This window comes from Manis javanica, chromosome 16 (assembly GCF_040802235.1).
Source record: "Manis javanica isolate MJ-LG chromosome 16, MJ_LKY, whole genome shotgun sequence".
Lineage (NCBI taxonomy): Eukaryota > Metazoa > Chordata > Mammalia > Pholidota > Manidae > Manis > Manis javanica.
Window position 1 is genome coordinate 37,447,036 of NC_133171.1, and position 12,923 is coordinate 37,459,958.

The following is a 12,923-nucleotide window of genomic DNA, read 5'->3' on the forward strand; positions in this document are numbered from 1 at the left end:
AAGATGCTATAGAGTTACTACTTGTCTTCTCTGTGCTATGCTTCCTTCCCCATGCCTCCCCAAAATTATGTGTGCTAATCATAAAGCCCCTTAATCCCCTTATCCTTCCCTTCCCACTCACCCTCCCAGTCCCTTTCCCTTTGTTAACTGTTAGTTCATTCTCGGGTTCTGTGAGTCTGCTGCTTTGTTCCTTCAGTTTTTGCTTTGTTCTTATACTCCACAGATGAGTGAAATCATTTGGTACTTGTCTTTCTCCGCCTAGCTTATTTCACTGAGCATAATACCCTCTAGCTCCATCCATGTTGTTGCAAATGGTAGGATTTGTTTCTTTCTTGTGGCTGAATAATATTCCATTGTGTATATGTACAACATCTTCTTTATTCATTCATCTACTGATGGGCACTTAGGTTGCTTCCATTTCTTGGCTATTGTAAATAATGCTGTGATAAACATGGTGCATATGTCATTTTGAATCTGGGATCCTGTATTCTTAGGGTAAATTCCTAGGAGTGGAATTCCTGGGTCAAATGGTATTTCTATTTTTAGTTTTTGAGGAACCTCCATACTGCTTTCCACAATGGTTGAACTAGTTTACATTCCCACCAGCAGTGTAGGAGGGTTCCCCTTTCTCCACATCCTCGCCAGCATTTGTTGTTGTTTGTGGATGTTGGCCATCCTAACTGGTGAGGTGATATCTCATTGTGGTTCTGATTTGCATTTCTCTGATGAGTAGCAATGTGGAGCATCTTTTCATGTGCCTGTTGGCCATCTGAATTTCTTCTTTGGAGAAGTGTCTGTTCAGATTCTCTGCCCACTTTTTAATTGGGTTATTTGCTTTTTGGTTGTTGAGGCATGTGACCTCTTTATATATTTTGGATGTTAATCCCTTATCAGATATGTCATTTATGAATATATTCTCCCATACTGAACGATGCTTTTTTGTTCTACTGATGGTGTCCTTTGCTGTACAGAAGCTTTTTAGTTTGATATAGTCCCACTTGTTCATTTTGCTTTTATTTCCCTTGCCCAGGGAGATATGTTCATGAAAAAGACGCTCATGTTTATATTCAAGAGAGTTTTGCCTATGTTTTCTTCTAAGAGTTTTATGGTTTCATGACTTACATTCAGGTCTTTGGTCCATTTTGAGTTTACTTTTGTGTATAGAGTTAGACAGTAATCCAGTTTTATTCTCTTTACATATAGCTGTCCAGTTTTGCCAACACCAGTTGTTGAAGAGGCTGTTATTTCCCTATTGTATATCCATGGCTCCTTTATCATATATTAATTGACCATATATGCTTGGGTTAATATCTGGACTCTAGTCTGTTCCAGTGGTCTATGGATCTGTTCTTGTGCCAGTACCAAATTGTCTTGATTACTGTGACTTTGTAGTAGACCTTGAAGTCAAGGAGCATAATCCCCCTCCTTTATTCTTCCTTCTCAGGATTGACTTGGCTATTTGGGGTCTTTTGTGGTTCCATATGAATTTTAGAACTATTTGTTCCAGTTCATTGAAGAATGCTATTGGAATTTTGATAGGGATTGCAGAGAATCTGCTTTAGGCAGGATAGCCATTTTGATAATATCAATTCTTCCTACCCAATAGCATGAGATGAATTTTCACTTACTAGTGTCCTCTTTAATTTCTCTCAAAAGTGTCTTGTAATTTTCAGGGTATAGATATTTCACTTCCTTGGTTAGGTTTATTCCTAGGTATTTTATTCTTTTTGATGCAATTGTGAATGGCATTGTTTTTCTGATTTCTCTTTCTGCTAGTTTATCATTAGTATATATGAATGCAACAGATTTCTATGTATTAATTTTGTATCCTGCAACATTGCGGAATTTAGGTATTGTTTTAGTAGTATCAGAGTGGATTTTATGTACAATATCATGCCATCTGCAAACAGTGACAGTTTAACTTCTTCTTTACCAATCTGGATGCCTTTTATTTCTTTGTGTTGTCTGATTGCCGTGGCTAGGACCTCCAGTACTATGTTGAAAAAAGTGGGGAGAGTAGACATCCTTGGCTTATTCTTGCTGTTAAGTATGATGTTGGCTGTGAGTTTGTCATATATGGCCTTTATTATGTTGAGATACTTGCCCTCTATACCCACTTTGTTGAGAGTTTTTATAATGAATGGGTGTTGAATTTTGTCAAATGCTTTTTCAGCATCTATAGAGATGATCATGTGGTTTTTGTCCTTTTTGTTGATGTGGTGGATGATGCTGATGGATTTTCAAGTGTTTTACCATCCTTGTATCCCTGGGATGAATCCCACTTGATCATGATGTATGATCCTCTTGATGCATTTTTGAATTCGTTTGCTAATATTTTGTTGAGTATTTTTGCATCTGTGTTCATCAGGGATATTGGTCTGTAGTTTTCTTTTTTTGTGTTGTCTTTGCCTGGTTTTGGTATTAGAGTGATGCTGGCTTCATAGAATGAATTTGGAAGTATTCCTGCCTCTTCTATTTTTTTGGAAAACTTTAAGGGGAATGGGTATTATGTCTTCTCTAAGTGTCTGATAAAATTCAGCAGTGAAGCCATCTGGTCCAGGCATTTTGTTCTTGGGTAGTTTTTTGATTACTGATTCAATTTTATTGCTGGTAATTGATCTGTTAAGATTTTCTTTTTCTTCCTGGGTCAGTCTTGGAAGGTTGTATTTTTCTAGAAAGTTGTCAGTTTCTTCTAGGTTATCCAGTTTGCTAGCATATGATTTTTCATAGTATTCTCTAATAATTCTTTGTATTTCTGTGGTGTTCGTGGTAATTTTTCCTTTCTCATTTCTGATTCTATTTATGTGTGTAGATTCTCTTTTTTTCTTGATAAGTCTGTCTAGGGGTTTATCTATTTTGTTTATTTTCTCAAAGAACCAGCTTTGGTTTCATTAATTTTTTCTATTGTTTTATTTTTCTCAATTTTATTTATTTCTTCTCTGATCTTTATTATGTCCCTCCTTCTACTGACTCATCTATTTTTCTTTTTCCAGTTTCAGTAATTGTGAATTTAGACTGTTCATTTGGGATTGTTCTTCCTTCTTTAAATAGGCCTGAATTGCTATATATACTTTCCTCTTACAACTGCCTGTGCTGTGTCCCACAGAAGTTGGGGCATTGTGCTGTTGTTTTCATTTGTCTCCATGTATTGTTTGATCTCTGTTTTAATTTGGTCATTGATCTATTGATTATTTAGGAGCATGTTAAACCTCCATGTGTTTGTGAGGCTTTTTGTTTTCATTGTACAATTTATTTCTAGTTTCATACCTTTGTTATCTGAGAAGTTGGTACAATTTCAATCTTTTCTTATTGTGCTTTTTATCTTCTAGACTTTAGCTTAAATTACATCAATTTTATGCATGTAGAGTATCTATCTGACAGTTTTTTACGTTTTATACCTGACTCATTCTATTTATATATGTTTGATAGAAGCAATGTATCATTTATCATTCTGATTAGAAGACAATACTGTAATGCTATTTAACCTGAAAGGGAATTGACTGAGTGAACCTGATAGGGAAGATACGAATTTGAAAAAAATTTTGTTTCACAATCATATGGCAAGCAGTAGCTTGTACAAATAAGTGAATTACAACATAAACTTGTAGAATTTCTTTGAGTCTTATGATGTCACATTCATTCTTGGCCAAAAATGAACTTGAGACTATGAAGATAAGTTTTATTACCAGTTTTGACAAGTAAGTTCATGACTGTAATTGCACGTACCCATTTACATTTACATAACATTTACATAACTAAAATACCACATGACCTGGAATGACTAAATCATTTATGGCCTATTATTGGAGAACTTGTTTTGTAATGACAGGATTAGGTAAAGCATATTCTGTAGTATATCCCCACCTCCAAAATCACATAGAATACTTTCAGAACACACAGCTTTAACCAGCTATTGTCCTTTGCCATGCTGCTATCTTTGCCAACTACACATAGTTTTGGCTAGAAGTTTGGTTATCGTCTTCTTTTGTACTGCCTAGAAATCTTTAGCTTTTTAACATATTATAGAATGAAATAAACCAATTAAAAATGTATCTTTTGATAACCAGCAAAGTAAAGATACATTGAGAATCTGTCCGGGGTTAAACTCTACAACATAATTTAGCAGAACCGACACCTGGATTCAATCCTGGTTCTGCACTAACTGGCTTTGGAGCCTTGGTTATGTCACGTAACTCTCCTGTGGCTCAATTTTCTCATATCATTATGGTGTGGAGAGGATAAAATGAGAGTGTATTAAGGAAGGCCCTAGAAAGTTATTAGCAATAAGAGAAATAAATGGTACCAAATTTGAGTCATCATTGAAATTTTTTTTACTGAGGTATCATTGATATACAATCTTATACTGGTTTGAGGTATACAACACAGAGGTTCTATAGTTACCCAAATTATTAAATCCTAACCCTCACTAGTGCAGTTACTACCTGTCAACATAGGAAGATGTTATAGAATCACTGGCTATATTGTCCATGCTGTACTACCATCCCTGAGACCAACTTACATTATTACTGAGAATTTTTGTGCCCCTTTGTCTCCCTCACTGTCCCTTTGAAATTTTCTATTTCAAGAAAAAGTTTCTATTTCAAAAGAAAGTGCTTGATATTTAAGATAACTGACACATTTATAGATGAGTAAGATATCACAAGTATCAGTCTATTTTTAAATTCAATTCAAGACAATGGTATTTTTTTTCCATCATTTCTGCAGTTATAGTCTTTCTTTTTAGCACTTCAAAATGTTCAATGGTCTTTTGGAGCATGTGAATTTTTCAGATTTTAAAATTTCAGAGAGGTGACGGGAAAAACTTAGTATCTTTAATGGGGAGCAGAATAATAATATCCATGGGTAATAATTTTTAAATTATTGTATTTGGTATTTTTTTAAGACTTAATTTTTGGCCAGTTGGAAACTAGTAAAAGAACATCTTACTCATGTGCATTTCAGTTTTCTATTCATTTGTTCATACATTTACCCACTAAATAAGTATTTATGGACCTCCTCACAGGTGCAGTGGTCCAAGTGCTGGGGATACAGTGATGAAAAGAACCAAGTTTGTGCCCTCAATGAGCTTAAAAGCAGAGGTGAGGGTATAAATGGGAAGAGCCATAAATGGGATTGTAACTTGGGACCTCCAACTGTCATCATGAACAGCAACAGCTCTGCTGGGGTGTGTTTTACCAAGGGTGTGTTTTACCTGCCAACATCCAGTTTCTTGACATCTAGCTGACTCAACACAGATTATGTTAAAATGTGTTTGTAAGGGTTGTCATTAGTATATTCACTAATGTTGAGGCTTTTGGAAGCTCTACCAGTTTCCTAAAAGTGATACACTTTTTAGGAGGGCAAAGTTTTGCCTTTTCCTTCTGGTGCTGGTGAATAACTCTCAAGATCCAGTAGACTTAATGACATTTGCACTATTATAATCTTGGCTCTATTTAATATAGCCTGACTTTTGCAGATGAAAGTGGAATTTCTTAACATTTTTTAAAAAACCACATGATCATGGATCTGTTAAACAAACTGGAACAAATGATATCTTTCTGAGAACAAAATCTAATCAAATGTAAAAACAACCAAGTAAATCTATATAGTATGCCAGACAGTGATAATTTCTAAGGAGGAAAATAAAGCAGGGTAGAAGGGTTCCGGAATGTAGACAACAAGGAGGGAGATGTTGCAAATTTATAGAGTAAACACAGAAAACCTAAGTGAAGACATTTACAGAGATCAGAACGAAGCAAGGGTGTAAGCCTTGGAGATGTCTGTGTTAGATTATTCTAGGTATGGGGGAAGAATAAGTGCAAAGGCCTTGAGGCAAGTATAGTGCTTGGTGTGCAAAGGAAGCTAATTGTGGGTAGAAAAAAAGAGCAGCTTTAGAAGGTCAGAGAAGTGGTAAGATGCTAACTAACGAAGGGCCTTATAGACCATTGTTAAAAGAGTTTTGATTTTTACACTTACTGAGATGAGAGGTTGATAGATGAGATAGTTTTAAGCAGACAAGTGACATGATCTGGCTTTGGTTTTAAGAGGATCACTCAGGCTGCTGGGTTGGGAATAGATTGTAGAAGGCAAAAGCAGAAATACGAGTTCTACTTAAGAGACTCTTGCAAAATTCTGGGCAATATTTGAAAGTGGCTTAAACCAGTGGTAAAGATGGTGAAAACTAAACAAATTCTGGATATGTTTTGAACATTGAATGGGCAAAATTTTGCTGATGCATGAATTTAGGACAAGAGAAAAAGAGGAACTAAACATAATTCTAAGGTGTTTGGCTTGAGAAATTGGATGAACGGAGTTATCATTTACAAAGCTGGGAAAGACCAAGGGTTTGGGGGAAAAACCAGGAGTTCATTTTTTATTATTCTCAGTTTGAAATGCCGTTTAGACATCCAAGAGAGATCATTAATAGGCAATTAAGTATTTAAGCCTGGAATTCAGGGGAAAGGTCTGGGCTGCAGAAATACATTTGGGAGTCAGCAGACTATGGACAGAATCCAAAGCCATGAAAGATGGTGATAATATCACCTGGGAGGTAAACGTAGATGCAGAGGACTGAGGACATAGAGCTCTTTATTGGCCATTCACTCCTGAATAAAGTACTAAAAAGTGAAGTGGATTAGAAGAGACTAGAGAAGGCAGAAACAGTACAAGTTGTTCATTGATTCAGCAGATTTGTATGAGCATCAGCTACTTGCCAGAGGTTCTGGTAGCCACTGGGAAGACAACATGGTAGAGCAGGCATGGGCAGTGCCTTCAAATAGTTCACATCCATCAAGATGAACACTCAAGGACTGGAAGAGAGAGAAACTGTAGTACATGTTGAACAGCAATGAAGAGAAGTTAAGGCAAAGTAACAACCAAGTATGAAACTGACTTCAAGGTTTGGGAAGAAAAAAGCTGTCTTTCATTTCTATCTGCCTCCAGCCTAGACAAGCCAGGCCAGGAAATAAGGTAATGGAAATACAAATTATAAGAAAAAAAGGAAGATCAAAAGGGGAATAAAAGGCAGGAACCAACAGAGACTGCAAAGTGACATCTTTAGCATAAATTATATACTTGACCTATAGTTTAGTCAACTTTGAAAATCCAGAAGCTAACATAGGCTCCTATCTTTTCTCAAAACACATTTCATTATGTTACATAAATACCTCCTAAGCACATATTTCACCTTTAAATGAAACAAGTCTCACTGATGACAATTACATTTAATGAAACTCTTAATTCAACTACAGATGCTATAACAATAGAACAGATTTCCCAAGGGGTTGGATACTTTCTCAACCTTTGAACACACTTGGAAGTGTGTGGTGGAGGGGATTTGGGACCACTGATGAAAACTGGGAAGGAAAAATGCTATCGGAATTTAAGGAGGAAGAAAAGAAGGAATAAAATAGCTTAACTATTTAATGAAGATAATTCAACAGTCACTTCTTGGGGGATTACCACATGGATGCTATAAAGAAACAGGCAAGAGTTAGAGGGTTTTGTTACTGCATTCTACCTGGGGTTTGCTTTTGATAGGTTCCTTATAGGGACTGGGATGGCTCCAGCACAGCCTGGTTGCTCAAGAATCTCATTTTGACTCTAAAACACCTTCCTTGAACCCTACCATTGATTCCTAAGGATTATTTTGATTTATTTTTTGGGAAAAAAGTAACCACACAGAAGTTCGGGAGTCATTTCAGTTCTACTGCTTTTCTTGGACCTTTATCCATGAACGTGAATGTGCTGCAATGTGGAGCATATTGTAGTCATGATAGCAGGTTTACACTGTAGGATGTAAGATGAATTGTACGTGCTGGGATAGGAGATTACCCTTAAATCATATTGTATTGGGACGCCTAAGTCTCTGGCGGGGGGAAAAATGAGAACGTGGTCTAGGTAGTTGGTTTATACTGTAGGGTTGCAGAGGTGACCAGCTCTGGCCTTAGGCTACTGGTGGAATACCAAATAAAGATACCTTTACCAAAACCTTCTACGCTTCCAACATATGATTTTCACATGCCCATTGACAGGAAGTTCTTAGTAGATCTGTGTGTCTTGGTTTCCATTGCAGCATTTACCACTTTGCATGGTAGTTCTTTCCGGACTGTATCATTTTATAGGCCCAAGGGAACCTTGAAATTTTTTATTCCTAACACCTAGCATTGTATCTGACAAACTCAACTCAGTGTTTGTGAAGTTGAATGGCAATTGACTGTTAAAAATCTCAATTATTTGTGTATATTTAAATTACCTACTTTGTATATAGTATTCCTACTGCGATGGCCTAGTGCCTAGAACACAGCTGGCACATGAAAAACATTACATTGTAAATATGTAAAAGAATACATTTGCATGTATTAAATGGTTGACTATGTTGCATCCATAGACATGGATTAGTAAAAATACAGCCAGAAGGCACAGGAAAAGGGCTTAATTTCTGGGTGGTGATACAGGGTAAGTGTAGGATACTAGGATGACTGAGGCCTTAAATTATCCAAGTATCAATGAAAAACATAAAAGAACTTCTATTTGTGCGCTCAGCACAAAGCATTGTCTCAAGTGCTTATATTTGTCTAGCTGAAAAGACGTCACTTACTCCACCAGGCTGTTCTGTTAAAAGCCTCTGTAATAATTTCTAGCTTAATGTAGTTAGCAGTGACCTCTCAGAAAAAAATCAGAATCTCTAAGAAAAATCATGGTAAATCTACCATTAGGGAATTAAACTATAACATCAGTTTTGAATGTTTTTTTTAATTGAAATACAGTTGATATTCAAGATTATATTATCATATAATTGGACAATTATATACATTATTAAGTGCTCACCACTGATAAATATAGTTATCATCTGTCAACATACAAAGATATTGACCATATTCCCTATGCTGTAACTTACAGTCCTGCGACTAATTTTATAATTGGAAGCTTGTACCTGTTGAACCCCTCTACCTATTTTGTCCCTCCCACCCCCTCCCCTATAGCAACCACCAGTCTGGTCTCTGCGTATATGAATCTTCATTTGTTCATTTGCTTTATTCTTTAGGATCCCACGTGTAAGTGATATCATCCAATATTTGTCCTTCTCTGACTGGCTTAACATACAGAGGGCTTTTTTGTTGTCTTATCCTGTTCGACCAAAAACCTTCGCTCCAGTGGTCTCCGTACACATTTAACCCTTTCATCTAGAATCAAGGAGACCTAGACCCCTTTCAGAACCGTAGAGGAGACGCCTACCAGAGTGGGCTCCTGCCGTCCCGACGCGGTCGCACACCCCAGCAGTGCCTGGCATCCAGGGTCAGAGTTCAGGGCGTCAGGAACTTCACTGCCGCTATTGCGCAAGCTCTCCATTTCACGCAGGCTTATTAGGAAGAAAAGGGATAAACTTGCCCAGAGACACGTGAACCCGAGGGAACCAACCCCTGCCTCGCCTCCCCACCTCATCGGATTCTGCAATTTACAATCACGAAAGTTCTATTGTCTCGCGATTGGCTCCCGAGCCGCATGACATCATAGCGCTTGACTCATCCTTCGGGCCGGGATTGGCTGGCCGCGCCATTGTGACGTCACGGTCAGCCCACGTTCCGATTGTAGATACCCCGCGCCTTCCCCTTCCCAGCGCGGCGGTTCCTGGCTGCCGGCGCCGCCTTCTCACATCGTCCTGGGCTCGGGCTGGCCGCGGGTCCTCTGGCTTCCGTCTCGCCGCCTCCCAAAGCTGCTGCTGCTGCCCCTCCGGCTGGGAGGTAGGTCGTCAGCTCCGGGAAACTTCGTCTGGGGCCGCCGCTCGGCCATGACACCCGCGGGAGTGCGCGGCCGGCTAGCGAGGGCTGCGAGCCGCCGTTAGGACCCGCGCCCGGGGCCACCGAGGAGCTGCCGGCGCGGCCCGCGCTCCGCCTGGCGGAGAAGCCCGGCCGGCTCCCCGGGCCCGACTGGCCGGGGCGGGGACAGCTGTGCGGGCGCGAGGCGGCTCGCTCGGCAGCTTTCACCTTGATGCTCTGGCGCCGGTTCGCGTGTGGAAGCCGCAGGCAGGCAGTTTTACTCGCTGACAGGCGCCGCGGGACCGCACGCCGAGCCCGGACCGGAGGCAGACGGATGGGTTTGTGAGCTCAGGTCCGACTGCCCTGTCGGGGTGACCCCGCGGGTGGGAGGTCCAGGGGGCGCCCTCAGAGAGCGAGCCCCGTCTTTAGGGAGAATAACGTCTCGTGAGTCCCGAGAGCCTGTGCGGGGTGGCCAGTTGGAGCGACACTGGGGGCCAGGACGTGCCCTCCCTCGCCCCTCGCCGAACTCGCGGATCCGGCAAAGCCGAGGGTGCGGGACCCTCCGGTCTGTTCTATTTTCTCTCCCCGCCTCCAAGCCCCGCCTCTGCCCCCGGAGGGAAGCCTGCTAGCCCGGGACCACTTCAGTTTTTATTAAAACCAGATAACTGCAGCCCGCGGCACGCGGGGAGGGATGAGGCCGAAGGGCGGGGACTGGAGAGGGACCTCGGCAGCCCTCTGGGGTCAGCCCGCGGGGAAGGCGCGGCAGCGGCCCGGGGCGCAAGGAAGCCCTGCTGCGCGTTGTAAGGAAAGGTACTTTTTTACAGTTTCCACGCCGTTAAGGCTCGCCCCACCCCGACCCCCACCCCCCGAGTCCGCCGGCCAGCCTGCCTCGGGGTGGAAGGAGTCCTGCCCGGAGCAGTTGTTGTTCTTTCAAACTGTCTTGCAACAGATCCGTGCTCTTGTCCTTTAAGGATGTTGGTTTCCCCTTCCTAGGGTTGTATAGTTGAGCTCATCTCTCCGCTTTTTCATTGCAAATTTGGAGAATGCATTCGGCTAACTTTGGGGTTTTGTTGTGTGGAATCCTGTATGGAAGAATCCAGTGCCTGACTTACTCGCTAGCCTGAGGAACCGAGGGATGCTGCTGGCAGGGGAACTGTGAGGAGCTAGCAGCCTTAATTCTTTAAGAGCGGAACCCGGGGCAGGAAGTGCTTTATTGGGTTGTACGGAAGAGCTAATGTTGCTTGTTAGGTTTTGTAATTGGTTTTTCTAACCACTTGATAGATATAACCTGTTAGTTTGCACTTGTTTTGCATGCCCGTCTCAGCCACCAGCATATGGTGCAGAATCTGCAGATGCAAACGCAGCCGGTTTTGCATTCGGTAGCTGTGGACGAACACTTTAACTTTTTATTAGCGATTTGGGGACAAGTGGATCACTTTTTTTGTCAGTTCAGATGCTGCCTGGGTTTTTCCCGGATATCTCTGTACTTGAAAGGGAAATGCCGCTCATGTCCCTTTTAGATTCTTACCACACTTATAACTTCTCATTGCCAGGAGCCTTTTCTGTACTGTTTCTTTCTTTCTCTTTTCCTTTTTTTTCCTCTTACATTTCTGACTGAAGACAAAAGGGGAATGCTGTTGATTTTACAGAATATAGAATAGAACTGCTGAAAAGTGAAAGTAGAAAGTATACTAAAATTCTCAGACCCTGCCCTCACCCCGTTTGATTCAATTTCTCTGTATGCAGGGGTTTCCAGTTGCAGAATCATTAATACGGATTTCAAGAGATACAAATGAAAGAGTCCAACAAAGGGTCTTCCAAGTAGTGGTTTGATAAGTGTTTCCTTCATTTGTTTTTCCTCTTAGAGAAGGGGAAGTGAGGTTTAGGGGCTGTGGCCAGGAATAAAACTTGAGAATCTCAAATAATGGGGAAAATATTAAAAACTAGGTTTTCACAGACACCAATAACAGTATCCCTATTAAGTCAGATGTTTTGGGATGTTTGGTGTTTGCAAGTATGTTTCTCACTACCTCTTTTGCTTTCAGCATGTTGATTTTCCTGCTTTTAGAGGTATCAATCCTTGGGTGCCTTATTTCCAACTTGAATTGTGCAATCAAGGCAAAACTGTTCGCCTTTTTTTAGGGTACCTTTGATGTCTATGTAGATAGTAGAGAGTGCAGCTGGTGGGTTTCCTTCTTTCTTATTCAGCCACATCCTTCCTCTCCCTTAAGAAATTTTGAAATTATTTTGTCCTGAGTGCCTACCAAGTCTGCTGTTACTGATAGGATAATCTTTCCATTAGTTGTCCATAAATGTTTCTTTGCATACATTCAGTTTCAGGTGTTACTGATATGAGCACTTTCCTATTAATGCGTGTTTTCTATATAATTGTTATAACATCCCTGTGAGAAGTATCCTCTACCTCTTTTTTAAAGAATTGAGAACTAATGCTTAGCCATACCAAGTGACACTTCTAAATTCACATAGCTCTGTCTCCTACTTTATACTTGCTCCTTTTTCTTTGTACTCCTAGGATTTGTTCAGTGGGCCATGTGCCATTTATTTAACTCTGTTACTCTGTAACTAAAAATCTAACTTCATGTTTAAAGGTCCATCTTTCAGCCATTCAAGATGAACAGTTTGTCCTCTCAAATCTGGCTAAAATCTATTCCCTTCCTTTTAGCTCATACATTATTCATTTTATTCACTGATTTAGCAGTTGAGTCTAGTGTGTGTGTGTGTGTGTGTGTGTGTGTTGCGGGGACAGATTGTATACAGAGTCTCATGACACAGTTCCTGACTCCAAAGGGCTTCCTGAATTAGCTTACTCTCTTATCCTTTTACACCCTTAACTTTACACCTTGCACTAAAGGGGGGTCAGAAGCAGGTAAAAGATAAGCAGTTTTGCCTTGATTGTTTAATCCAGGTTTGGAAATAAGATACCCAAGGATTGATACTCACTTCTAGAAGCAGGAGGACAATCGAGATTTCAGGGGGAATTGTCTAACCACCTAGGAAAGCTTTTAGCGGAGCTCTCCATGTTTGACTTCTCAGTGCCTAGCACTGCTGAATTGGTTAGGATGCTTTCAGTGCAAGACATGAAACCCCCTCAGATGGGCTTAAATGACCACCTGACTGAAAAGTCCTGAGGGTAGAACTTTTGCT

The 12,923-nt window shown here is 40.6% G+C and overlaps 1 protein-coding gene across 3 annotated transcripts in view; it reads left to right on the top strand.

The window, feature by feature from the left end:
- Positions 1-9,598: 9,598 nt before the first annotated feature.
- Positions 9,599-12,923, top strand: part of ELOVL5 (ELOVL fatty acid elongase 5) — a 69,188-nt gene continuing 65,863 nt past the window's right edge. The window contains exon 1 of one of the 3 annotated variants that reach the window (XM_017656891.3): positions 9,599-9,743. The gene's annotated coding sequence lies outside the window, so the exon portion shown is untranslated. Of the gene's footprint in view, positions 9,744-9,795; positions 10,111-10,545; positions 10,569-12,923 lie in introns of those variants that run through there. The other 2 variants (XM_017656892.3, XM_017656893.3) reach the window with 2 other exon arrangements.